The sequence below is a fragment of the Notolepis coatsorum genome, assembly GCF_963971535.1.
Source record: "Notolepis coatsorum genome assembly, chromosome: 13".
NCBI classification, from domain to species: domain Eukaryota; kingdom Metazoa; phylum Chordata; class Actinopteri; order Aulopiformes; family Paralepididae; genus Notolepis; species Notolepis coatsorum.
Window position 1 is genome coordinate 49,986,093 of NC_140177.1, and position 27,686 is coordinate 50,013,778.

The 27,686-nt window shown below is 41.1% G+C and overlaps 1 protein-coding gene across 2 annotated transcripts in view; it reads left to right on the forward strand.

Annotated features, from left to right (window-relative positions):
• The first annotated feature begins 513 nt into the window (after positions 1 to 513).
• arf1 (ADP-ribosylation factor 1) overlaps positions 514 to 27,686 on the forward strand; it is a 52,791-nt gene continuing 25,618 nt past the window's right edge. Inside the window, exon 1 of one of the 2 annotated variants that reach the window (XM_084327465.1) lies at positions 514 to 583. The gene's annotated coding sequence lies outside the window, so the exon portion shown is untranslated. Of the gene's footprint in view, positions 590 to 27,686 lie in introns of both variants that reach the window. The other variant, XM_084327466.1, reaches the window with a different exon arrangement.

Here is a 27,686-nt window from a genome sequence, read left to right on the forward strand (position 1 = left end):
TTTTTGTGTGATTTTGACATTTTCGGGCATGAAGGGGTTACTATCTGCCAATGTTACATGTTAATATTAATTGCACATCACCCATTGTATGAAAAAACATTAGGGAATGTAATCTGATGCATATAATTTATATTCAGCAGCATGCAATATCATAAATGATATTGACATTTTCGGGCATGAAGGGGGTTAATATATGAAAATACCCAAGGGATAATACCACGAGTACCCTGTTGTATTTTGAAGAGGTACCCCCAAGCTCCAAGAAACAGCAAAGAAAATGGCAACCGACAAAACAAGGTACACCTATTAAATCGGCATATGGCTCCCAGACTGTCGGCCTATTTCTTGTTTAGGTCGAGTCTAATTTTTTTTTATCTATCAGATTATAGTATTACCTGCCAGTTTCAGAAAACAAGGAATAGAGTAAAGTAACACGTTACATGCTTAGGCTCCTCCTCCCGTAGAGGACGATAGTGGGTGTGGCCATATTACGGAAGTTACTTTGGAATCTCTGACGTGTCATATAATCGCCATTTTCTTGAGGAAGGAAACGCCTTGAAGAGGACAATAAATAATAATAACTGTAAGGGTAAGCACTTTTATGCGTATGTATGTATTATGTTTTTATTTATGATAGTATTATATGATTTAATGATGCATGCAATCATTTAACACTGAATAACATCGTATCAAACGTGTGTTTTTTTTGTATGATATAGAATATTGGTTGTGAAAGTTGGACTGGTGGAAAACATGCTAGCGCATCTAAAGTTAGCTGTTTATGTTTACACCTGTCCCTTGAACTTCTTCATGTGTTATAAACTTGTTATTGTTGAACACATTAATGGAACCGGTTTAAAGAACACTGTTGACGTTATATTAAAATCACTGTCGTGTTACCGTCACGAGACATTGGTTCAAAAGGACCACGGCACGAGCCTAGCTTCGCTAAGCTAGCTTTAGCCAGCACTTTCTCTTTGAGCAAGTTAGCTTTCAGATCACTGACGTTATTTACTTTGGTAGCTCTGTGTTGATCGATACGGTGCGAATCATGACGTTCTACCGCACGTTGTATTCACACGGAGTGGCTCCTCTTTACTAGTTAACCAATTCGTGCTTAGCGAACGCTTGTTTTGTATTTACTAAAGTAACGTTTGCTACACATGTAGTTTGTTAACAGATGTGTAAACACGTCATGTGGGCAAGCTCTAACGTTAATGCTGTGCATGTCACAATGAGCTCTACTTGTTGTAACATTCACGTCAGGTTTCAGGTCATGACATGGGCATTTTGAGATGTATCCCTCTTCAATCTAATATAATGTCACCAGCCATGCGGTAACAACGCCAACAACAACTACAGACAACCTGACAGCTATTATTTTTTTGAAGATGGTGCAGGGAATAGCCTTACATTTATTTTGAATTAAGCCAAACGTAACTTGTATAGCCCAATTCGTCATAATGTCCAAACAAGATGCAACTACAGGCCTACTTGCTGGATTAGAAGATGTTCCTTTTATTAATCCCCTTGTGGAAATTCAGTTGTCATAGCAGAACAGGGGAGGGGGTGGGGAGGTACAGGCAGGGTAATATAAATGACAATAGAAATATATGAGAATAAAAATAATATATAAGCATAAAATATGAATTGTCTAATAAAGTAAAAGTGAGGGTCTGGTCAGCCAGACAGGTGAGACATATACTCTATCAATAATAACACACAATGTGTGTATACACACAGCCCCCCCCCCCCCCCACACACACACACACATGCCATGCATTGCATAATATCATATAAAGATTCTATCCTAAGTAGGGGTGTAACGATGCATCGATTAATCAAAATGCATAGATTCTAATGTGACGATTCTGGAATTAACTGATCGAAAATTAATCGAATCGGGGTCAAATGAAGATATGTCATGATGCATTGAATCGTTGCCTGAATAATCGTAATCGAAATTAATCGTTGTGAGGTCGCATCGTTACACCCCTAATCCTAAAACAACCCCCATGTGCAAATATAGATAGTTTGTGCTTGATATAGCAACTAAGCATAAATAACTTTTTTTAACAAAGGTATCGTGGTGATTTCAGTTTTACCAGCCATTGCCCTCTTATGTTGAAAGTCATGTACTGCTAGGGTACCACTTTTGTACTAATACCATAGTATAGCCTAATCCAATTTAAACCATAATGCAGTTGCAGATGGTATTTCCATAATTCTCTGGTCATTACTACCACAAATGATGGAAACACTGCTGCTTTTTTTGTAATGGATTAACATTTGAAAACAATTATCACCAGGACAAAGCGAGGTCTGGTAGAAACAAAACATCACTCAGATAGGTGCTCAAATAGGTTCATACGAGTTCATCAACCAGATCACTTTTTCCTGCCATTATATGACTTGAATGCAGCATACGGTTTGAGAGGAAGTGCTCATTGAAACACTGTCGGTTAACAGAGGAACGGCCAACATTAGTTAAAGTTACCTACGTTAGAATAGTAGTTACATTAAGCTACTTAAGCCTCATAAGATATCCTGCAGCCAGCCATCCTTCCCACCTCTTACTTAAGCATTACACCACTTGCAGTCGTGGTTTGTGAAAAATAAACCATGCCTAGGGGTGGTCGTTAGACCCCCCTAGGCATGGTTTATTTTTCACAAACCACGACTGCAAGTGGTGTAATGCTTTTATACAACTGCCACATTCATCCAACCTTATTGCTATACAATAAACACACATTAATTGAAGATTTATTGAAAAAAACCATCCGCCAAAAAAAGTAGTTCTCAAAAAAGAGAAGTTGCCTCCATGTGGAAGCAGCTCGGAAGTGCATCTAACTGTTCTCAGTAGGACATCCAACCAACTAACGCATCCAACTGTCTTTCAACTAAGACATCCAACCAACTAACACATCCAACTGTCTTTCAACTAGTGTTGTCACGATACTGGAATTTCGACTTCGATACGATACCTTGAAAAAGTATCGATACTTCGATACCATTTCGATACCAAAAAAAGTTTATAATATATATATATATATATATATATATATATATATATTTTTTTTAACATTTTGCTTTTGTTGCTGGTTGATTCTCCTCAGCTTCTCTCTGGTACTATACGAGAAGATAAATACACTTTTAAAACCCTTTTGTTTATCTTTAGATCAGAGAGAAAGACAGAGTGTCTGCTGGAGATTTGAGGTCTACTGAGCGCACCGTTCTAGTTATGACCCGAAAACGAGGGTACTTGAGAGAGAGAGAGGGAGATTTCTCCGGAGCTATGCTCGGAGCATTTATTAACGTTACATTTTCAACAACATTGCTGCTAATTGGACACTTCATGGAGGCGGGGTAACGCTGTGTCGAGTTCATGCGTGTACTAGTGTCGGATGGGCTCGACGTAACGTTGGAAACGGGGTAGTTGTGTTGAGTTCATGCGTGTACTGGTGTAGTGTGGGTGGGCTCGGCTTGACGTTACTCCGTTTCCATGAAGTAATTATAAAAGGTGGCCAGCTAGCTAGCATAAGCTAACGGAGGAACGACAGCTAACGTTAGCTAATAATAGCTTTGTTTACAAACTGAAGACAGGGCTGGCCGGCTGTGAGGGGAGGAGGCTGCAGCAGCTTGTGTCTGTTGCCGGTCTCGGAGGAGGCGGAAGGGCAAGCGTGCTCTGGCAGCGCGTCTGTCTGTCAACAACTTGCGGGAGCAAGCCAGCTGGTATCGGTACTGCAGAAAGTATCGATACTTTGGGAAATGAGTATCGAAACCATTTTAAATATTCAGTATCGATATGTATCGATATTTCGATATTTTTGACAACACTACTTTCAACTAAGACATCCAACCAACTAACACATCCAACTGTCTTTCAACTAAGACATCCAACCAACTAACACATCCAACTAGGGATGGGTACCGAATTCTGTACTTTTGAGGCACCGAACCGAAACACGTTGGTACTACCGAGTATCGAATCAAGTGAGAAACCGAACCCCCCCCCCCCCCCTTTTTTTTTTTTTTTTTTTTTTTATACTTGATTCAACAACAAAGCAGTCGGAGCAATGACGAGCCGAAATCTGTCGAAATTGTAGTTATTTGAAGTTTGGATTTTTTTTTTACGACTTGAGGTAGGTAAATTAAATTTCTTGAGACTAAAGTACCGAAAAAAGGTACCGTTGGGTACCGGTATCGATTCACAGGTACCGGTATCGGTTCAAATGTGAAAGGTACCCATCCCTACATCCAACTGCTTTTCAACTAAGACATCCAACCAACTAACACATCCAACTTTTCTTTAGTTTTTAATTGTGAAGTTAGTGGTTGTTATTGGAATGATTGATTGGTTGAAAAATGTATTACCAGATGCAGAATGGGTACAATACAGTATGGCTCAATACACACAATTGTTAAGGGGATGCAGACCTACTTTCTATAGAACTTCATTCTTAGATGCTTCTATTGAAAGTAGGTAAAAAATATTGCAATCAATCAATCAATTCGTGCAATTTTTATTTTGTTCTACAATGACTCATGACCCATGTGTGTGTGTGGGTGTGTATGCGACCAAGTGAGTGTCTGGAAGCCAGACAGTGTGAGAGAGTGAGCTCTGGCAAGGAAGGGGAAGAAAGAAAATAAAAATAAAATGTTATTTTGCAATCAATCAATCAATTCGCGCGATTTTTATTTTGTTCCACAATGACTCATGACTCATCAATTACATCATCCAACATTGTTTAAAGAACTAAGACATTCGCTGTGACCGAATCTTTTTATATTTCGTTGTTATGACACTATCAACATATCCATTTGTTAAAGATTATTGTCCGCCATCTTGTTTTTTCGGCGGAGTGATTGTAATTCGGTTGTGGGCGGGTCCTGGGACCAGGAGCGTGGAATTGTGAAGAATACATACGTGTAAAATGACTTTCAGCCAATCAGAATCGAGAAATTTACATGCCGTTATATAATTGCTAATATCCGGTGTGTTTTTTAAGATTACCACTACTATCTGTTGGTTTAGGTATTACTAGGGATGGGAATCGAAAACCGGTTCCCATTGGGAACCGGTTCCTAATTGGCCGATGCCTGGAACCAGGGAACAAAATAAGTACCAGCCAACCGCCAATGGCTGGTAAAAAATCTGCCTGGCTGGTAGTTTTTAAAATCTACCAGCCAAATGGCTGGTAAGTCAAAAAGTTAAGTTTGTTCCCTGAGAGCAGAGCTACACAGCAGTGCGCCTATTTTGCGAGCCGAAATAAGTCTGTGGTTTTTTCTTCTTCTCACAACGGGTCAAATGCATCTAACATGCATTGCATCGTCGCCATTCCTTTATGCCCACATCGCCCGAAATGAACGTTATGTTAGCGTAAGCTAACAAGCTAATCCTGATCAGCGGCAGAGCCATAGAGAACAGCAGACAGTGTGGACTGGGGAAAGGGAAATGGGGGGGGGGGGGGGGCACTCTCCCTTTCTCTGTGTGTGTGCGTTTGGAAAGACGATGAAGTCACTAGTCAGGACTCAGGAGAGGAGTATATTGTAGTAAACTGAGGATTACTGAGGATGCACAGATAATGTTGATATTCAAATATAAAAAGGTTTCGAGAGGAGTGGAAGTTTGAAGACAGACTAGACTACAATATGATGCGGGGGTGGTGAATTGAACCAGTGTGTGTGTCCCCGACCCCACTTCTATGTTTCAATAAATTATTTGCATTTAAAACTATTAACGCTGACTCATTCCTTCAGTCCACTAAAAATTATGCTAATATTCCTTATGTTGTTTATGATATTAATTGAAAATAGCATATGAGAGTATTATATAGTAATAATAACACATGGCGATATACTAAAAAGCTATTTTTAATTTTTGGCTGGTAAAAAATCTGCCTGGCTGGTAGTTTTTAAAATCTACCAGCCAAATGGCTGGTAAGTCAAAAAGTTAATTTTGTTCCCTGCCTGGAACCGTGTGGCTCCCGTGACTTTCGATTCCCTTATCGCTGCCAGGTTTTTCCTACAGTTGCGCATTAACGTTAGCGTTACCATGTAGCCATGGCAGACTCTATTTGATTCCTTAAGGGCTAGAAATTGCCTGGGTTTTGGTAATATGCTCCCGAAATGCTCCCGCTGTTTGGCTACTTCTATGTGCAGTGAAAACTACTTTAATGCTTTAGAACCTAGTCATTGATTTAGTTCAGGGTGAGCTAAAATTAGCCGCGGAGCTAACGCTAGCTAACGTGAGCTAACGCTATTTAATCAAGCTCACAAAGAGAGATAAACAGCGGACAGCGGATAGTACAGGTACAAATACAATAAAACAGCAGGTGGGGGCTGTTGTGTAAACCTTGTACTCTTTAGTTCACATATAATAAGAGACAGAGTGTTTGTTTACTAGTCTGTACACTGTAAGCCAGACTAGTAACAGGTGGTGCAACATACAAATGTGTCCGTGTAGCAACACAAGCCAATACCTTACAGGACAGGGGCCTGGGGAGGGAGGGAGGGAGGGGTGTGTGTGTGTGTGACAGAAGTCAAGAGGAATAACGACCTGTTATTCAATAGATTAAATTCGTTTAAGAATAAAAAAATAAATACATTTTAAGAGAATCTCAAATACATTATTTTATTTAAGTGTAGGCTATAGTTAATGTTTATTTTTTACAGTTTTTGTATTTTTCTGACATGGGGGCTCAACAATAAATGACAATCAGAAATGTCAAGTTGCATGTTGTTATTCTAACCAGCTTAGACCACTACGCTCTGCATCTTCTGGCCGCCTCAGACCTACTCCTATCCAAGCTCCGGGAGGGTCATCAAAGAGAAGTCGCCTATTCTCAGTCCTTGCCCCACAATGGTGGAATGAACTACCCACCCCAGTTAGGACAGCCGAATCACGTCCAATCTTTCGCCGTCGACTAAAGACGCACTTCTTCAACCATTATATGAAAAAAAAAAAAAATCGAACCCTAACTAACCGTACTGTCATGCACTTGTCCTAATAAACTAACCTACACTGTAGCACTCAACACTTTGATGAACATTGTTGCTCAGCTGATAGAGTTGTGCCCTTCCTGATGGCTTGTCGTACAGAACTTGTAAGTCGCTTTGGATAAAAGCGTCAGCTAAATGACTAAATGTAAATGTAGTTCTGTTGCATTTCCAATTTATTTATGTAAATTATAAATTGATCAGGTATCGATAATGGAATCGATAAAGAATCGAATCGATAAGCAGAATCGATAATGGAATCGTATCGATAAAATCCTATCAATTCCCATCCCTAGGTATTACTATCTCGTATCTCCATTAATCATCACTAAGGCCTATTCTTCCTGCACCTGACAGTATACTGTATGTAGCTGGACACAGTAGCCACTACTACTAGTCAAGCTGTGACTAAGGCAAGAACTAAGGCCTGTATTATCTTCACCTTTTGGAATTCGAAGCTTCGGGAGTGCAAAAGGAAGAGTGTCTCTTGATGCACAATATTCCCCTGTTCCTTTTTTTTCTTTTTTTTCTTAGTAGATAACAAGTCTACTAAGTATGGCTCCAAAACCAATACTTTGTCAAGAAACAAATCCCCCACAATCATTCTCATTAATACTGTGCAGCCACTTAAGCATCATCTGTCTTGGCGCTGTGCAGGTAGAGTGGTCGGTCACATAGGCCTGCTGACTTTCAGGTTTCAGGCCATATACAGTGAAATTATGTAGTATTTGCTGCTCTCTCCATGAATTTACTCTGCACTGGACTGATTGGTATTTGGTATGGAATGGTATTGATTGGTTTGCTGTTTGCTCCTGAAAAACATAGTTCTTGGGCAGAACTATGACCTTAGCTTGGGCGGTATAATTTTTTTCACACCGTCATACCTTGCTGACATAATACCCCGGTATACGGTATATGACTGTATGACTTTCATTTTCATCAGCGGGGGGGGGGGGGGGGGGGGGGGGGCAGGGCTGTACGCTAAGCTTTTTCACTAGGGGCTAGAGCTGCCGCGGTATTGATTATTTCCTTACCGCACAAATTTGCAAAATATTTCCTACCGCCGCGGTTTTTACCGCACGCACACACAAAAAAAAAAAAAAAGTTTGAATGCATTTTTTTTTTAGTAGTAGTCTACTCTTTATAGCATATAGCCTGCCTCTAGTCTAAATGTCTATCTTTAGAGGATGACTTTGCAGCATGAATATTGTTTGGGATTCGGCAAGCACGCATTCGTTATTAAAAGTGAAACACGGATTCGAAGTCTCCCCTCTGGTCGTGCGCCGTTCACTAGGTGTCGCGGGCAGGAGTGGTAGCGGCGCGCCCGCCGGTTACCCCCCCGACCCTTTCTTCTTATTATTATTATAACGTTACTACTTATGATTACAAAGGCATTCGATTTGTGGCATTAACGTTAGTATAGTTACACGTTCGTATTTACCGGACCATAGCAAGGCAAGCGTTACTAAATTAATATCTAAGTTCCTTTCTTTGCTCAGAGCGTGCCGAGTTGTACCCATTCTGCGGTCTGTTAATAAAGTTTTCAATCAGACAAGTGTATAGAACGAAGGGCTTTTATTATAACATTTCGTTGCAGTAAAATCATTATGCCTCGTTGAGAAATGAGATGAAATGAAATGAGAAATTTAGGGGCAAAAAATATTTTTTAGGGGCACATTTTTAAATAACAATTTATCATTATTTATATCGATTGTTTTTGATTTAAAAAAAGATTTATTTTTTAATAAAATATATATATTATATAATCATACTTGTAGTTGTATTATCTGTGAGACATTGCCACCACGCAACAAGTCAAAATGCTCGCTATATGCAACCAGCTCCATTGTCTGTGTGTACTCGAGTAGCCTCCAGCTACGGCCAGGATTCTCCGGAGCTGCAGCTGGACCCTATACTGTAGCCTCCAGCTACGGCCAGGATTATCCGGCGCTGCAGCTGGACCCTATTGACTATATTCAGCGTGCCCTCAGCTCGAATACGCATCGACTCATAAGACATTGATATCAGGAGTAGGGATGGGTACCGAATTCGATACTTTTGAGGCACCGAACCGAAACACGTCGGTACTACAGAGTATCGAATCAAGTGAGATTTTTTTTTTTTTTTTTTTTACTTTTTTTTTTTTTTTACTTTTTTTTTTTTTTACTTTTTTTTTTCATGTCAACGTTCACACGCACAATATATGCTTACCTAGGATTTGACTTGATTCAACAACAAAGCAGTCGGAGCAATGACAAGCCGAAAACTGTCGAAATTGTAGTTATTTGAAGTTTGGATTTTTTTTACGACTGAGGTAGGTAAATTAAATTTCTTGAGACTAAAGTACCGAAAAAAGGCACCGTTGGGTATCGATTCACAGGTACCGGTATCGGTTCAAATGTGAAAGGTACTAGGGGTGGACGGTATGGTCTAAAATTTATATCACGGTATAATTTGAAGCATAGACTGTAACGGTATATATCACGGTATCAGTGTTTCTGTTAGAATAATTTTTTTTGCCTGATAGGCAGGCTATATAAAGAATGACATCCTCAAGGCATGTAGATTTATAATATTTGAACTTAAAACTAGGCTACTTTTGCGTATAAAGTCATTATATTCCAAATAAAATAAGTCCCGAGTCGAGACTCCTGCTCCCATTGCAAACAGCGGGGCTGGATTTTGCTAGAAGCATATGTAGCTGCAGAGCCGCAGAGCGAATTGAATTGAATAAGAATTGAGACAAAGTTGCCACTCATCCTCGGCTTTAAGAATTGACAATTGTGTCAACAAATTGACACGTGTCAACAAATTGACACATGTGTCAACAAATTGACACACAAAATGGTGATGGGGGGGCGCTGTTTGACGGGCCTGTGACCAGACCTGAAAGAGCCCCTGGCTCTGCGGCTCTGCAGCTGCATGCTATTCGCAAATCCACTGCTGCAGCCGTCCTCCCGGCTCCCGCTGCTGCCGTCGTTATCATAACACTACACACATATCGTAATGTTTACAGCAAACTGTAGTTGATCACCAGGTATGTTTTATTAACGTAGAATAATTCATATAAGAAAAACGATAGGGAAATATCTTACCTTTCTCCACTGGTTAAAAATGCCAGGAACTGAAATTGAAACTTGCTGTGCGACGCAGTGATATGTGTTTATTATGAAATGACAATTGCGTGTTGACACGCCCACTGCGCGAAGCCTCCTAAATAACTTTTTCCAGTTTGCACATATCTATTATCTATGACTAATTCTATCTATTTTTAGGGGCAAATGCGATTGAAATAGTCGCGCTGTGGTTACATGACGTCATTGCTATTTTAGAGCTGCTGTACCGGTTACACGGTATAGTCAAAATCCATACCGTAGAGCAAATTAATACCGTTTATACCGTATACCGTTTATACCGTCCACCCCTAAAAGGTACCCATCCCAAATCAGGAGCTATCTGTAGCTACTGCTATATAAGACAACTCCTCAGTGAACTATTTAGTTCAACACTTTGGCTGCCATGGGTTAAATTCATTATCAACCGTAGGTTGCCGGCTCTATTTGTCTATAGAGAAAGTCCCCTTCTTTGCAGGGCTATAACTTTTTAAATTCTATTGCTACATTGCCATTATTAGGGCCCATTCAAAGTCCTATATGTATTGTTCATTGTGTAGCAACGTTAAACTTTTTCATTCACATATTCATAGTAAAATATGGTCTAATGTATAAGTATGTTTTCATCTCTTTCTGCAGCTTTCTCCAGAACGTGATCTATAGCCCCAAATACATTATATTGATGATGCAATACAGTTTTATGGCAATCAGCGCGATATAAAAAATTCCAACTAGACGTACTTCTAGAAGTTACTACACGTCATCTGATGTTGAGCGGATGGGCTAGGGGGCGTTTATAATTCCGTGGGCAGCGTTATACCAATCATCTAATGTGGGTCAAATGTTGATAATAGCAGTTAGTATCGAAGACGGTAATTTTACACGCTAAAACTCACCCCAGTCTCCGCGCGCCGTTGGGCGATCATCGTAGAGTAGAAATTTTACCATTATGGGATGTCGATTTACCCGGTCCATCTCCAGCTTGTATAATGGTATATACGTCCAAATCATGTTGTTTATCGAGTTATTGGCAATCGATCGCTATGTAGTGTGTCGAGATCGAGTCCCGGGACCTATAGCGAGTGCCCGGAAGTAATACGGCCGACCAGCACAACCTCTACGGCACTTCCTGTTAAGCGATTGCGCCGATCGGCCACCAGATGGCGCTCCTGAACCGCCAGAGAGCTCAGTGGGTCCTCCTGGTGGATCTCAGGCCAGCGGAGGGGAAATATGAATCCGATCCCAGATTTTTGAAATATTGATATTAAAGACGCTGTAAAGCGTCTTCGGCAACTTGAGCATGGCCGGGAATGACGTGTTTAAGCGTTTTCCGGCACCCAAAGTGTTAATGGGACGTTTCGTTTTGAACAGTGAGCTAACGCGAGCTATCATGCACTACTAGACTTGCTGCAGCATTTGTTGATATCAGGAGCTATCAGTAGCTAGCCTGCTGGCAGGCTCACCGAGGTCCCAGTGTCCCACTAGAGACTAGTGTTTACAACAGCCACGGGTGCGGGAGGGCTGGAGGAGGAGGAACAGCAAACGCCGCAGCTCTCTCCGTGTGTCTGAGTTCAGTTCAGTTCGGCTCACTATAGGAGGTCGAACGCGTCGAAAATATGAAGCAATACTAACTTTACTTTTCTTCATAGCTAAATCAGACAGTCAGCCAGTCTATCAGAGTGAGTGCTCAGTCGATTGTTCCCGCTGATCATACCTGCTGAGTACTCACTGCTCAGCTCGCGTGAGTGACGTCATTGCGTCATCACACGCCTTGGATAATTTAGGAGTAAAATGCGAATGCAAGGCTTGAAAGCACTACTCGCAAGCCCGCCCCCAGATAATATTTACCAATCGCAACGGCCAATTAAAGGGGCAATTCGCGATCATCTCATCGCAGTGTACAGCCCTGGGGGGGGGGGGGGGGGCAACCCGTGTTACCAAGTGAACAAATCACGGTGCTACTATCGTTAGCTCTCAGAATGGTAGCCAGAAGCCCGCAGCATCTAGTGCTACTATCGTTAGCTCTCAGAATGGTAGCCAGTTAGCCTGCAGCACCGTAGTACTAATAACGTTAGTATTGTGTATTCAAAAACTCACGGACTGCGACGTAACGTTTTACCGTTTATTTGCTTGCTCCACAACAACACACACATCAACTCTCATTACCACAACGCTTTACGGTATTTTCACAGCACTGTCGCAACATTACCGTAAAACGTGAACACCGTTGTTGTGATCCACATACACAACAGTTAGCTCTCAAAATAGCCAGTTAGCCCGCAGCATCTAGTGCTACTATCGTTAGCTCTCAGAATAGTAGCCAGTTAGCCTGCAGCACCATAGTACTAGTAACGTTAGTATTGTGTAGGGATGCACCGAAATTTCGGTGGCCGAAAACTTTCGGCTGAAAATGGCCAAAAATTGCCTTTCGGCCGAAAGAGTTTTTTCACCGAAAATATGTCACCGAAACAGAAACAACCTGTAACCTAACGCGTGTTGTTGTGATGATGTTGCGCTGTCGGGAGTCGCGCTGTTTCTATGTAAACTCTGCGCGCAACGCGTCCAATAAATGCGTCTTTAACATGCTTTTATATCCTTATTTACTATATGCCCGTCGCGGTTAATCACTGAGTGATCTAATATGCATATTATTCAGAGCGAGAGGGGGGGGGGGGGGGATTGTGTTTCTCACATTGACGCTGTCTGTCTGTCGCGCGTCTACTGTGCCGAGTCAAGCGAGCACATTCAGCTGGGGACTAGAAAGGTGCGCTCAGTAGAGCACAGATGTCCGCTGCGCAGCCAGAGAAAAGATGGAATTAATGTACTGTATGCATTCAGAAGTGCTGAATAAATGTTTTATGGACCCATAATAGTGATTATTTATTATTTAAATTAAGTTTTGCCATAATCATAATGTTCCACAACATTGGTAAAAAAAAATCTATTCTATGAATAATTTTCTGCCTTTTGGCTTTCGACCAACTGTTTTCTATTTTCGGTATCGGTTTCGGCCAAGAATTTCCCATTCGGTGCATCCCTAGTATTGTGTATTCAAAAACACACCGGACTGCGATGTAACGTTTTACCTTTTATTTGCTTGCTCCACAACAACACACACATCAACTCTCGTTACCACAACGCTTTACGGTATTTTCACAGCACTGTCTTTACCGTAAAACGTGAACACCGTTGTGATCCACTCGCTCCACTAGTGAGGACTGGTCTCGCCCTCTGCTGGCGGCGGCGCGTGTGTGCACTACAACCAACCACTGTCAAAACTCTGTTTCAGTGTAATTATACTGAAACGCATCTGTGATTTTGACTGTATTGATTTTCAATACCATCGGGATTTCAAAATAAAATACCCTGGTATACCGTCATACCGCCCAAGCCTACTTGGCAGCATATACCTCCCCTCAAACCCAACATGGCTTACTGCTGGTTAGGGCTGTCTTAAATGCTTTGTTCGATGGGCATGCGATTCGAATATGAAAATAAAATTTGATTATTAAAAAAAGAAATATGAATATATATATATATTTTTTTTGTGCTAAATCAACTCTGCCTCTCTTTGTTAACCCTTTATCTGCCAGGGATTATTCTGATCTTAATCCCCTCTTTGCCACCACTATAAGTCTATGGAGATGTTCCCCTTCTTTGCAGGGCTATAACTTTTTAAATTGTATTGCTAAATTGACATTACTATGGCCCATTCAACGTCAAGTATCTATCATTTAGGATGTAGCAACATTCTACTTTTTCATTCACATATTCATACTAAAATACGGTCTAAAGTATAAATATGTTTTTTATCGTTTTCTGCAGCATTCTGCAGGAACGCGAGTTATAGCTATAAATACATATATTACATCATCAAATGTAGTTTGATACCGATTGACGTCATATTAAAACTTTCAATTGTACAAGGTCCTAAACGTCCTGCCTCATCATCTGCTGGTGACCGGAGGGGCGGGGGGGGGGGGTTATAAGTCCGTGGCCGACGTTAAATCATTTATTTAGTATGGGCGATATATATATCGGAGCAGATTATACGTTTAATAATAATCAAACACGCTGAAACTCACTGCAGCTTCCTCTGACCGTTGGGTGGTCAGCGTGGAGCAGAAAGTTCTCGATTATGGATGTTGATATATGCGATCCATTTCCAGGTTGTATAATAGTATATACGTCCAAATCATGTTGTTTATTGAGTTATTGGCAACTGATCGCTGTCCAGTGTGTCGAGCTAGAGTCCCGCTAACGATAGCGAGTACAAACAAGGTGAGCGATTACATGGGGTTAATGGGCGGCAAGGCCTACGCACTTCCCGGAAGGGGGCGTGGCACCCAATGTGTCCCTTTGGAGGCCAACCCCGAGATTTCTCGGGTTAACTCGCCATGCTCTGGGCGCCAAACCTGAGAAATCCCGGGTTTCCCATATTTCTTTTATTAGCGATATCCATTCATTTTTCATCCATCCAGCCTGACGTTATCATTGGGAATGGGTCTGAGCTCGCAAAGGGCAAATACCGCCACCTGGGCATAAAACAAATATTGTTTGGTTCCTGTTGGTTGTTGGTTAAGGCAATGGGTAGGTAGGGAATTTCTTTTATTTAATTTTTTCCCACGGCGACTATGGATAGGGAATTTCTTTATTTAATTCAAATGTTCACGACAACATGGATGCATGTACTCTGCCAGCATGTTTAATATCCATAATACTAAAGGTTTGACTAAGATTTTTATGATATTTTTTTAACTCATACAATAAATTGGGTCGCACCTAAATCGGCAGGGTTGGTCGGCAACCGGAACCAAACCATTTTTTCTTTTAGGCCCTATCGTCTCCCGGATGGTATTGCACATCATTGGATTGGAGTGACTGGGACTAGGGCTGGGCGATATATCGAGTATACTCGATGTATCGTGGCTTGTTCTACATGAGATGTAGTAAATTAGTATATCGTGAACATCGAGTATATGTTGTCGCGGCTGATGAGACTTTAGCTTTAGCGCAGAGCTGTCCTCATTTCATTATAGACACATGACCAGCGGCAGGGTTCGAAATTAACGGGGGCTTGGGGCATAATGCCCTTGAAAATGGACAAAATGCCCTCGAAAATCAGTTAAGGGGGGCACAAAATGCCCCCGACAGTTTACTAATTATATATATATATTTATCCGGTAATGGCGCGTCTGTGTATCGTACGGTTCAGATGACGTGCAAATTAAAAAAAAATTATTTGAGGTGAGCACTGGCTGCTGCACTGCAGCTGAGCCAGGTGCTAGTCAGTTTGTGTACAAATGGCACGCACAATCTAAATCAATCTTCATTACGACTTTAAAAACATAGCCATTAACATTACATAGGCATACACACATCTTGCCATAGCGTTAGTAGTTTGTACAACACAACGCACGTTTTAACTATAGAATCAGCCCGCGAGGTAATACAGTCAACGAAATGTTACCGTAGCTACTAGCTAGCAGAGGAGGAAATGGGAGTCTGAGAGGCGGGGTGTTTAAAGACAATGATAGGCGTTTATTCAACATCCAAGAAGGCTAACATACAACTGTGTTTTACTAACTCCAACCGGGACTATTGCCGCTTTCCCACTGCATGCCATCACCTCCTAACGTTACCGGAGCTACCGGAGCTGATAATAACATTGCCTGAGCTGAAGGTGCGTGACACTAAAATGTCCGTGGGGACCCGTAGGGCTGGGCGATATGACTATGTTATATAAATATCGGGTACAGTTCATTAACGATACACTTTTTCAACGTATCGTGGATATCGTGATGTTTTGCCCAAGAGGATTGTGTCGCGTCAATCTGTCCACACGTTACTCGTTCATATCTCAGCCTGTGCTGAGATATGCCCATTCCGCGGTCTGTTAATAAAGTTTTCAATCAGACAGATGTATGGAAAGGCTTTTATTATAACATTCGTTGTAGTAAAATCATTATGCCTCATTTAGTCATCCTGTGAAGCACTGGTCTCCTACTCGACGGCCGCGGGGAGCTAACGTTAGTAATTCTGTTGATGTTCACTTCAGCACACGGGACATTCAGGAAGTCAAAAAATAATAACGCTTGCCGATTGGTGCTAAGAACAGCAGGGCGGGTGCAAGCGGTGTGACGTCATTGGCAGACTCGACTGTCAATCAAAATGATTATGTTTCCGTCAGAATGAATGAATGAAAACTGTATTAAAAGGTTGCAGAATGGGTACAATACAGTACAGGAGGATGAAGACCAGAAAAAGACTTTCGGCTTTTTTACATAAGGGTCCTCCATTTTCAATTCATCAAAACATTTAGAGACATACATATATACAGTAGTTTCATAAAAATGCTAAAATGCTATTTATTGATTGATTGATTTAAAACTTTAACATATTGCAGAATGGGTACAGTACAGCTCAATACATACAATTGTTAAGGGGATGCAGACCAGAGAAAGACTTTAGTCTTGTTTACATCAGGGTCCCCCATTTTCAATTAATCATATTTCATATCTAAATCATATAATATCTCATATGCAATATATAATCTAATAATCTAAATCTAATATAAAAATGCTAAATGCATGGGTATTTTATTTTGTCTTTAATGTTAGCTTGCAAACTCAAATACTGTCTTGGTAAGCCTCATAATGAATTGTTTGGGGTAAAAAAGAAAAACATCGTGATGTGTGTCGTGTATCGCCGAAAGGTCAGAAAATATCGTGATATCATATTTAGGCCATATCTCCCAGCCCTAGGGACCCGGCGCCAACCCATAGATAGTTCCAACTCACCGAATTACGTAATCCACCACAGTTGCACTCAATATTTAAAATAATGTTAGTCTAAATAAATGTAGACGGATACATAATAATTTCAAGCAGAACACGAATCTTTCCATTAAGAACTGACAATCAGGGAATTTAAACATGGTTGACATTGTTTTTTTGTGTTTATATTAAAGAAAGGAAAGTCTAGTGCTGGCTGAGCATATTGTTGGTTTGCACTAAGTTAATACTACAAATGTAGCCTATATTTTTCAGTCAGTTCGGTCTTTGTGTGCCAAACATTATTTAAGGCTGTAAACACTGTAACACTGTAAACTTTTTTTTTTTTTTTTTAATAAATGAGAAGCATGTTTAGATTTGAGTGTTAAATTTTTTTTTTTTATTTACGTATATCGAACCGAACTGAAAACCGTGACCCCAAAACCGTGATACGAACCGAACCGTCCATTTTGTGAACCGTCCCACCCCTACCGTTTATCATAAAAATTCAGTGCCCCCGAAATAAAAAAAAAAGCCCCTGATCAATTAAGGGGGGGCAAAAAAAGCCCTTGAAAAAAAATGTTAATTTCTAACCCTGACCAGCGCATTACCTTAAATGACATGCAATTGTAATTTCATTAGAGAGACCAGCGCGGACCTTTAATGACATGCAATTTAATTGACGCAAGCAATGGGCTAGCGTTAGCTGCTAACCCTGGAACATGCTCAAAGCGGACTCCACAACACTAGTTCCATTCGTGAGGAAAGGGGGTGGGTTATATTGACGATGCTTGACAACAGAAGTTTAAACATAACTTCATATTTATTGGTTATTCGTTTCTTTATATCATCTAGTTTCCATCTCTGTGTGTTAAACTCTTCCTGTTTACATTCGAGTGTGACATCACCTACGGCAGTTTAGACCAGGTGTTCCCAAAGTCGGGGTCGCGCCAGATTAGGGCTGGGCGATATGGAAAAAAATCATATCGCGATAACGATATGATAATGTTATCATATTTCTCGATATCGATAATTATCGAAATTGCTATAAGTATAAAAAACTTTTTTTGATTTTTGATTTTTTTAACACTTTGGTTGCCTAAGGTTAAATTCATGATATACCATAGATTGCCAGCGCTATTTGTCTATGGAGAAAGTCCCCTTCTTTGCAGGGCTATAACTTTTTAAATTCTATTGCTACATTGCCATTATTAGGGCCCATTCAAAGTCCTATATGTATTGTTCATTGTGTAGCAACGTTAAACTTTTTCATTCACATATTCATAGTAAAGTATGGTCTAATGCAGGGGTGGGCAATTATTTTTCCCGGGGGGCCGAATGAGCAACTGAAAATATGTTGGGGGGCCGGGCCAAAATTCCAAACTCAATTATGCATAATATACATTTTATTTCTATATAAAAAGCAGTAAATGGCATTGTTTTGACCCCTGGTAAGAGTGTATGTTATTATTTGGCAATTAAAAGGTGAGGTTATAGCTTTCAAAAATATAATTTATTCAAATAGAATTTATTTCCAAAATGATAAACAAAATGTGAAACATTAATAACAAAGGGAATTTTGAGTTTCATATACTATTGAAACAAGGATTTTCTTAGCTTTCTAAAGACATCACATCATCTTATAGCAAAAATAAACAAGACATGTCACTGAACTGTGTAAAGAAAAGTGTCCCAGTTTTGTAGCCTTTTTTACTTTACATGCCTATATTAAACATTTTATGTTTTCAGAACTGTGCAAAAAAAAGAAAAAAAAATATCAAGTGTCCCATTTCACTTGTTATATTTCCACATTTTAGTGTTCTTCAGTTCTTTTTTTTCATTCAGTGTGAGAAATCCAGTCTCTGTTGAGCTTTAACAAGTCCATCAAAGTCAGGTTGCATGTCTGAGGTGGAGATGCGAAGCACAGCTGCCAGATGTTCATCAGTGAGAGAGGATCTGTACCTGGACTTGGTAAACGTCATGACTGAGAATGTCTGTTCACATATGTAGGTGGATCCAAAGAGAACCAACCTCTTCTGAGCATGTCTCCTAAGCGTATACTGTGCGTGTGAACGTTGACATAAAAAAAAAAAAGTAAATTTTTTTTTTTTTTTTTTTTCTTTTTTTTATTATCATGTAATCTTTCGCGGGCCGGTCAGAATCATCCCGCGGGCCGGATCCGGCCCGCGGGCCGTACAATGCCCAGGTCTGGTCTAATGTATAAGTATGTTTTCATCTCTTTCTGCAGCTTTCTCCAGAACGTGATATATAGCCCCAAATGCATTATATTGATGATGAAATACAGTTTGATGGCAATCAGCGCGATATAAAAAATTCCAACTAGACGTACTTCTAGAAGTTACTACACGTCATCTGATGTTGACCGGATGGGCGAGGGGGCGTTTATAATTCCGTGGGCAGCGTTATACCAATCATCTAATGTGGGTCAAATGTTGATAATAGCAGTTAGTATCGAACACGGTAACGTTACACGCTGAAACTCACCCCAGTCTCCGCCCGCCGTTGGGCGATCATCGTCGAGTAGAAATCTTATCATTATGGGATATATTTTTACCCGGTCCATCTCCAGCTTGTATAATGGTATATACGTCCAAATCATGTTGTTTATCGAGTTATTGCCAATCGATCACCGTGTAGCGTGACGAGCCAGAGTCCCATGAACTATAGCGAGCGCCCGGAAGTACTACGGTTGTCATGACAACCTCTATTCAACATCCTGTTTGGCGATTGCGCCGATCGGCCACCAGATGGCGCTCCTGAACCGCCAGAGAGCTCAGTGGGTCCTGCTGGTGGATCTCAGGCCAGCGGAGGGGACATATTAATCCGATCGCAGATTTTTGAAATATTGATATAAGGACGCTGTACAGCGTCCCCCGGCAACTTGAGCATGGCCAGCAATGACGTGAAAAGACGTTTCATGGCAGTCAAAGTGTTAAACAACAGATGTATGTTTATTTTGCAGCAATTCTTTGTCGTTGCCACCATCTTTAGTGTTACATCCCCTCACACTCCAGTTCTCAGGCTGCAGCTGGTTTAAAAGCGAAAGTAAACCGGCTTCTCTGCTGGCTGTGGCTCCAGGGGAGTTGAACAGTTCTGGCTCTGCTAGTTTATTTTCTATCTTTTGGCGCTTTTTTGGTGGACAAACCACCGCACATGTGCACCGTGACTCGTGACTGGAGTCTAGTTCTGCTAGCACACATAGCCTACTGTGTACAGACGGTTTCAAACTGTATTTTAAATTAGAAAGCAAACAAAATAAATGGACGAGAGAAATAAATCTCAATTTGGTCAGTATTGTCATTTGGACAAGCAAAGCCATTACTTTAGTTGCAGGCAAGAAAGACAAGTCTGTCCACTGTCTCTGGTTTTAAAACTGCCCTGTTGCAGGTCACAACATTTTCGATTTTTTTTTAGTTTCGATATTCGATGTCGATTATTAAAATATATCGCGATATTTATCGTTATATCGCCCAGCCCTACGCCAGATGAATCTGATTAATTTTTTTTTTGTATTATTATTTTTTTAATGCAGTCAGGCCACTGAACTTAGAAGCAGGCCAGGCCAGTGTTTCTAGTTGCACCAGCGCAATAGTTAGATAACCTAGGTGGGGAACAACCAGGAGATCACTGCAACTCACACAAGTTGGAGAACTATCTATCTATATCTATCTATCTATCTATCTATCTATCTATCGCTCTCGCTCTCGCTCTCTCTTGCTCTCACACACACACAAAGGGAGCCGCATGTGATTGGTGGAGGCGGGACCCTTACAAAAAACTGCTAATCATTGACACATGCTAGCCTGTAATAATCCCCCCCAGAAAAATCTACTTTGCATTTGATATATTGCAAATATATGCCATCACACACACTGGCATTTAAAGGGTTAGAATTATAAAATGAATATGTGGTGTTATGATCAGGGCTGAAGTTGAATAAAAGATTGTATTTTTTATCAATTACAAAAAAACTGAAAATTTATAAAAATCTGTGTTGTTGCTAATCATTAGAGCTGGGCTGTTAACGTGCTGCGTTAACGCCGGACTGTTATCGCGCGATAATACAATTGACGCTGCTAATCTATTTCTCAAACTTGGGTCTCCTCTCCTCTCTCTGTCTGCACGAGAAGCGAGCCGCTCACTCACTCACACACATACGGGTACTTAAGGGCGGGGCCTATCTGTGGCTCAGTGTTGAAGCGCTGAGGACACAGACCGAGCTCTGTGCTCATTATTATTATCATGGCGGAGAGAACAAAACGAAAGTCTGGGTACACTTTACGAAAGTCGATGCCACCAACGCACGTTGCCACAAGTGCAATAAAACATTTGCAAGTATGGGTGGCATTGGGAACAAACTTAACTTTTTGACTTACCAGCCATTTGGCTGGTAGATTTTAAAAACTACCAGCCGGGCAGATTTTTTACCAGCCAAAAATTATAAATAGCTTTTTAGTATATCGCCATGTGTTATTATTACTATATAATACTCTCATGCTATTTTCAATTAATATCATAAACAACATAAGGAATATTAGCATAATTTTTTGTGGACTGAAGGAATGAGTCAGCGTTAATCGTTTTAAATGCAAATAATTTATTGAAACATAGAAGTGAGTTCGGGACACACACACACACACTGTTTCAACTCACCACCCCCACATCATATTGTAGTCTGTCTTCAAACTTCCACTCCTCTCGAAACTTTTTTATATTTGAATATCAACATTATCTGTCCATCCTCAGTAATCCTCAGTTTACTATAATATACTCCTGTCCTGACTAGTGACTTCATCGTCTTTCCAAACGCACGCACGCACACACACAGGGAAGGGGAGAGTGCCCCCCCATTTCCCTTTCCCCAGTCCACACTGTCTGCTGTTCTCTATGGCTATGTGCCTCTGATCAGGATTAGCTTGTTAGCTTACGCTAACGTTGTAGTGATTGTAATGGTACATAAACGTTACTTTTAGGGGTGCACCGATATGAAAATTGGCCACCGATACCGATACCGATTGTTCAACTAACACAATCGGCCGATACCGATACCGATAATTGTGGCAAAAAATACGTTTTTTTTTTTTTTTTTTTTTTTTTGACAGTCGATTCGGCCAATTACGCCACACCGCTAGCACCCACCTCCTGCTTACCACCAAGCGTTTATTCATTTTCTACTTCGGGGCATGCCGCCATTGATCTGCTTGCTCGAATGCGAGTCAAACTTAGAACCACAACAAGCTAATACGTTAGCTGCCCGGCAGTGCCCGCCGACCAGCGCGCTCCACAGGATGGCCAAACGAGACACAATGATTTTACTGCAACAAATTTTATAATAAAACAAAGCCTTTCTATACATTTGTCTGGTTGAAAACTTTATTAACAGATTGCAGAATGTGTAGTTGGGTACGGAATGAGCAACGGAATGTAACCGAGCTATGCACGGCTTGCTTGCTATCTTCGGGTAAATACTATGCTGATGTAATTGAACGTGTAACTAACTATAATAACGTTAATGCCACAAAACGAATGTTTGTGTCATTTTAACAGCAGATACTTTCTTAAATGCCATCCTCCCGACAGAGCGGTGTTGATGGGGAGCTCTGATGGATTCGCTTGGTTGTGTTATTAACATTGAACAGCTAACCGAAAGCTAGGGTTAACTAATGTTAAAGGTTTAGCCATAACGTTACGTTGGCTAAAGTTGGGGCTATTCTTAATCCAGTAATAATGGCTGCAGACCTGCAAGCAAAGTACAGCAAGTTGGCAAAGGAGTATTCCAACGTAAATCACATTTTCACCAGTAACGTTAGTCTTCTGCCTCCCGGCTATGAACGGACTCGGAGTAATGCCTTGCTGCTATGGGTAATAATAATATGCTGATGTTATTGTCCGTGTAACACTAACTATATAACGTTAATGCCACAAAACGAATGCCTTGTTAATCATAAATAGTAACTTTGATGCAGTAGCTTGTGTGTGTGTGGGGGGGACGGCGGGCGTTGTGCAGGTAGGTCGCGAGTGATTTTTTTTTTTTGCCTTTTGACGCTACACAAATGGATGGTTAGTTATCGGCGACTGCTATCGGCACATTTGAGCTTATCGGCCGATAGGCCGATAGCAGTCAACAAGGCACTTATCGGCCGATACCGATACCCGACCGATATATCGGTGCACCCCTAGTTACTTTCGGGCGATGTGGGCATAAAGGAATGGCGACGGTGCAAAGCATGTAGATGCATTTGACCCGTTGTGAGAAGAAAAAAAACACCACAGACTTATTTCGAGTCTGTAGGCGCACTGCTGTGTTAACGCTGCTCTGCTTTCAGAAACACGGACTGGGCGGATATCATATGACTCGCGGAGTTGCTACAGGTTTTTCAAAATAAGAGTATCATATGAACCTGAACGTTGCTAGCTGCCGGAGCCCAGATATTATGACTGGAGCTGCGCTTGGGGCGGAAATGAGACCCGCACAGGATTTTCAAAATAAGAGTATCGATATGAACTACACGCCAGATGGCGGGCAGACCTATCATTTTTACTCGCCAAACCTTAAATCTACAGGCCATTGGCGCTTGGCGGGTGGTTATTTTGTTCCCTGGGTGGCAATACAAGCAATTTGTCAAAACATCTGTTGTCAAAACATAACATTACTGCAGAAATGCGCCGTTTTCGACTGCTTTGCTCGCAGTGTTCCATCTCCATGCACGTCCACTGCAGGTAAGCCAAGATAATACGGAGTTAGCTAGGCTAATAACGAATTATTACGAATAGCCTAATTAGGGGTGCACCGATGTATCGGTCGGGTATCGGCCGATAAGTGCCTTGTTGACTGCAATCGGCCTATCGGCCTATAAGCTCAAATGTGCCGATGGCAGTAGCCGATAAATATCCATCAATTTGTGTAGCGTCAAGACAAAAAAAAGTTCACTCGCGACCTGCACAACGCCGTCCCCAGTCCCCCCCACACACACACACACAAGCTACTGCATCAAAGTTACTACTTATGATTAACAAGGCATTCGTTTTGTGGCATTAACGTTATATAGTTAGTGTTACACGTTCAATAACATCAGCATATTATTTACCCGGTTCCTTCCGTTGCTCACAGAGCCCTGAGTTTTACCCATTCTGCAATCTGTTAATAACGTTTTCAATCAGACGCATGTATAGAAAGGCTTTGTTTTATTATAACATTAGTTGCAGTAAAATCATTATGCCTCATTTAAGTCATCCTGCGGAGCTAAAAGCTAAACGTCGGCCGCGCCGTGTTGTTGTTGTTCTAGAAAACCTCTCGTCAAAATCAATGGCTGACAAAAGCAGAAGTAAAAAATTTATACGCGCTTGCCGATTGGTGGTAACAGCAGAGGCGGGTGCAAGCGGTGTGTGACGTAATTGGCAGAATCGGCTGTCAATCAAAATGTCATTGGTTGAGACGATAGTATCTAGCTGCAGCCCAGCAGGTAGACCATGCTGGGAGAACTAGTATCTAGCTGCAGCCCTGCAGAATATACTGTGAGAGAGATAGTGCTATTTCTTGATGTTTCCTTTTTTTAAGTAAGTAAAGAGGCCTATGTTCATATCGGTGAGCACAATTTGTAAGACAAATATACAGTAGTTTCATAAAAAATTTAAAAATTACAAAAAAAATAAATAAAAAATAAAAGAATTGCCACAAATATCGGTATCGGCCGATTGTGTTAGTTGAACAATCGGTATCGGTGGCAAATTTTCATATCGGTGCATCCCTAAGGCTAATAAATAAAATATAATTGTTTAGCTACAAATATATTTGAAAGATTACCGCCCACGCCTCCTCCCTCTCCCTCACCACCTCCAGCCAAGCCAAGTCCCTTCACCCTAGCAGCTAGGAAGGATGTCAGAGGTAGGGGGGGGGGAGACGAGTGTCACAGGGCTGTGACCCAGTTTGTTGTCAAAGGCCTGCACCCCTTTTCTACAGTGGAGTCCAAGGGCTTTAGGTAACAACTAATCATTCAGTGTATCTTTTTTTTACATTTAGCAAAGTGACGAACATCGTTCTTCCATCTCAGAAATATAGCAAAAGTACGACCATTTATTAATCAGAACGATGCTGAGAAGCTAATGCATTCATATCTAGCCGGTTAGACTACTGTAATGCACTTTTCACAGGTCTCTCTAAGAAAACCACAGAGAGGCTTCAGCTAATCCAAAACTCTGCAGCCCGACTGCTAACTAGAACCAAAAGTAGAGAGCACATTAGTCCAGTCTTAGCTGCTTTACACTGGCTTCCTGTAACATTTAGAATTGACTTTAAGGTCCTTCTCCTTACATACAACGCTCTAAATGGACAGGGACCTAGCTACATCGCCAACACTCTAATAAATTACACACCAGCAAGAACACTGCGATCATCAGCTGCTGGACTACTAGAGGCTCCCAGAAACAGTCAAAAGAGGATCGGTAATGCAGCCTTTATCAACTATGCCCCAAAACTGTGGAACAAACTACCCCAAAACATCAGAGAAGCCAACTCGCTAGACATCTTTAAAAGACAGCTTAAAACCTATCTCTTTGCTCAGGCATTTCACTGTGGGGTAATGCAGGCAAATATTTGAAGATGGATATCTGCTACCACCTAGTGGCGAGGGGACATATTATTATATAAACATCAGGGACACAAATTGTACTTACCTGCACTATTCTTACCCTGCCTACTTTTATACACTGCCTATCAAATTCATGTGTCGGTTCTATGCTAATTTTATCTCACTACCTCCTACTGTATGCACTGTAATTTTAAGAGAACTATTTTATCACACTTTTTACTTCTTACTGATGACTATTTTTAAACTGAATCATTTTAAACTATTTTTATTATTTGTATTACTGAATCAAACTGTAAACGGAGAGCCTATTGGGATGCTAGATCCTAATGTGAAACACTGTGATTTACCATACCTTGCTATATTCTTACCCTACCTACTTTCATACACTTCCAATGAAATTCACATGTCGGTTCTATGATGTTAGAGCAGCGTTTCCGTTAGCCGGTAATTACCGGTATTTGACCGGCAAAATCTGTTGAAGTCCGACATATTTAATCTCTCCGGTCTTAATGTCCGGTGAAAATAATTCCCTGAGTCTAAGCACAATTTGATTATTTGAATTGTATTAAAATAGGCTAAAATTAAATAGCCTATGCGATGAACGAAACGATCATTACATTTGTTTCCTCGTTGCTTCTAATAATGACAACGACGTTGTCAGCGAGAGCTTAGTGCTGGGTGTGCGAACTTTTGTGAAGCTGCAGAGCCAGAGCAGCAGCAGCACAATGCAGTATTCCAGCAGTACTCCAATTCAGCCATTTTCAGCCAATGTTGGGTGGGGGGCGCTGCTGTGCGGTTCCCAGAAAAGAGCCAATAACAGCTGAATCAGCTGCTCTGCAGCGCCATACTCTTTGCAAATAAGTCGTTGCGAGGTGGAGAGAGAGTCGTCACGCAAACCACGATAATGTTGCCGTCTCTCTGCTTTCTCAGTTCTTCGCTTGATATAATTAATACAAATGTCCAATATAACGGAATTCGTTAGCTCATAAAAATGTGATTATAACTAGAGCTGCCGCGGTATCGGTATTACCGCGGTATCGCTGTTACATCATGCCCACCGCAGCGTTGGGCTGAATACCGGCATCACCGCTGTTTTTTATTATATTATTATTATTATTACGCTCTCGTTGGGCTTGCGGCTCTGCAGATATACCCTACTTCTCTGTCGAGATTCCAAGCGACCCTATTGGGTACCAGAAAAGTCACATGAAACATTGCAGACCACTGATTGGTCAGAAGAGAGACGCTTCACACGTTGGATCGTCTTGCAGTGCTTTTACTTCCTGAATCTCAGCCATTGATCAGAGCTCAGTCACAACACGGCTAATATACGTTAGCTCCCACCGGAGACCGGAGTGTATTACCGACGTACCGTCGCTCCTCAGGGAACGAGGCATAATGATTTTACTGCAACGAAATGTTATAATAAAAGCCCTTCGTTCTATACACTTGTCTGATTGAAAACTTTATTAACAGACCGCAGAATGGGTACAACTCGGCACGCTCTGAGCAAAGAAAGGAACTTAGATATTAATTGAGTAACGCTTGCCTTGCTATGTGGTCCGGTAAATACGAACGTGTAACTATACTAACGTTAATGCCACAAATCGAATGCCTTTGTAATCATAAGTAGTAACGTTATAATAATAAGAAGAAGAAAGGGTCGGGGGGGGTAACCGGCGGGCGCGACACCGAGGGGAGACTTCGAATCAGTGTTTCACTTTTAATAACGAATGCGTGCATGCCGAATCCCAAACAATATTCATGCTGCAAAGTCATCCTCTAAAGATAGACATTTAGACTAGAGGCAGGCTATATGCTATATAAAGAGTAGACTACAAAAAAAAATGCATTCAAACTTTTTTTTTTTTGTGTGTGTGCGGTAATACCGCGGCGGTAGGAAATATATTGCAAATGTGTGCGGTAAGGAAAACATCAATACCGCGGCAGCTCTAATTATAACAGACTGCTGTTTAGTGTCGGACCGACTGCCCACATACGCGGTCTATTTTATTTCAAGTCAGCAGCAGCACGGAGTATCGAGGGACTTATTTTATTTGGAATATATTAATGACTGTATATGCAAAAGTAGCCTAGTTTTAAGTAATAATATTATAAATCTACATGCCTTGAGGATGACATTCTTTATATAGCCTGCCTATAGGCCTGCCACGATAACACATTTTGCTGGG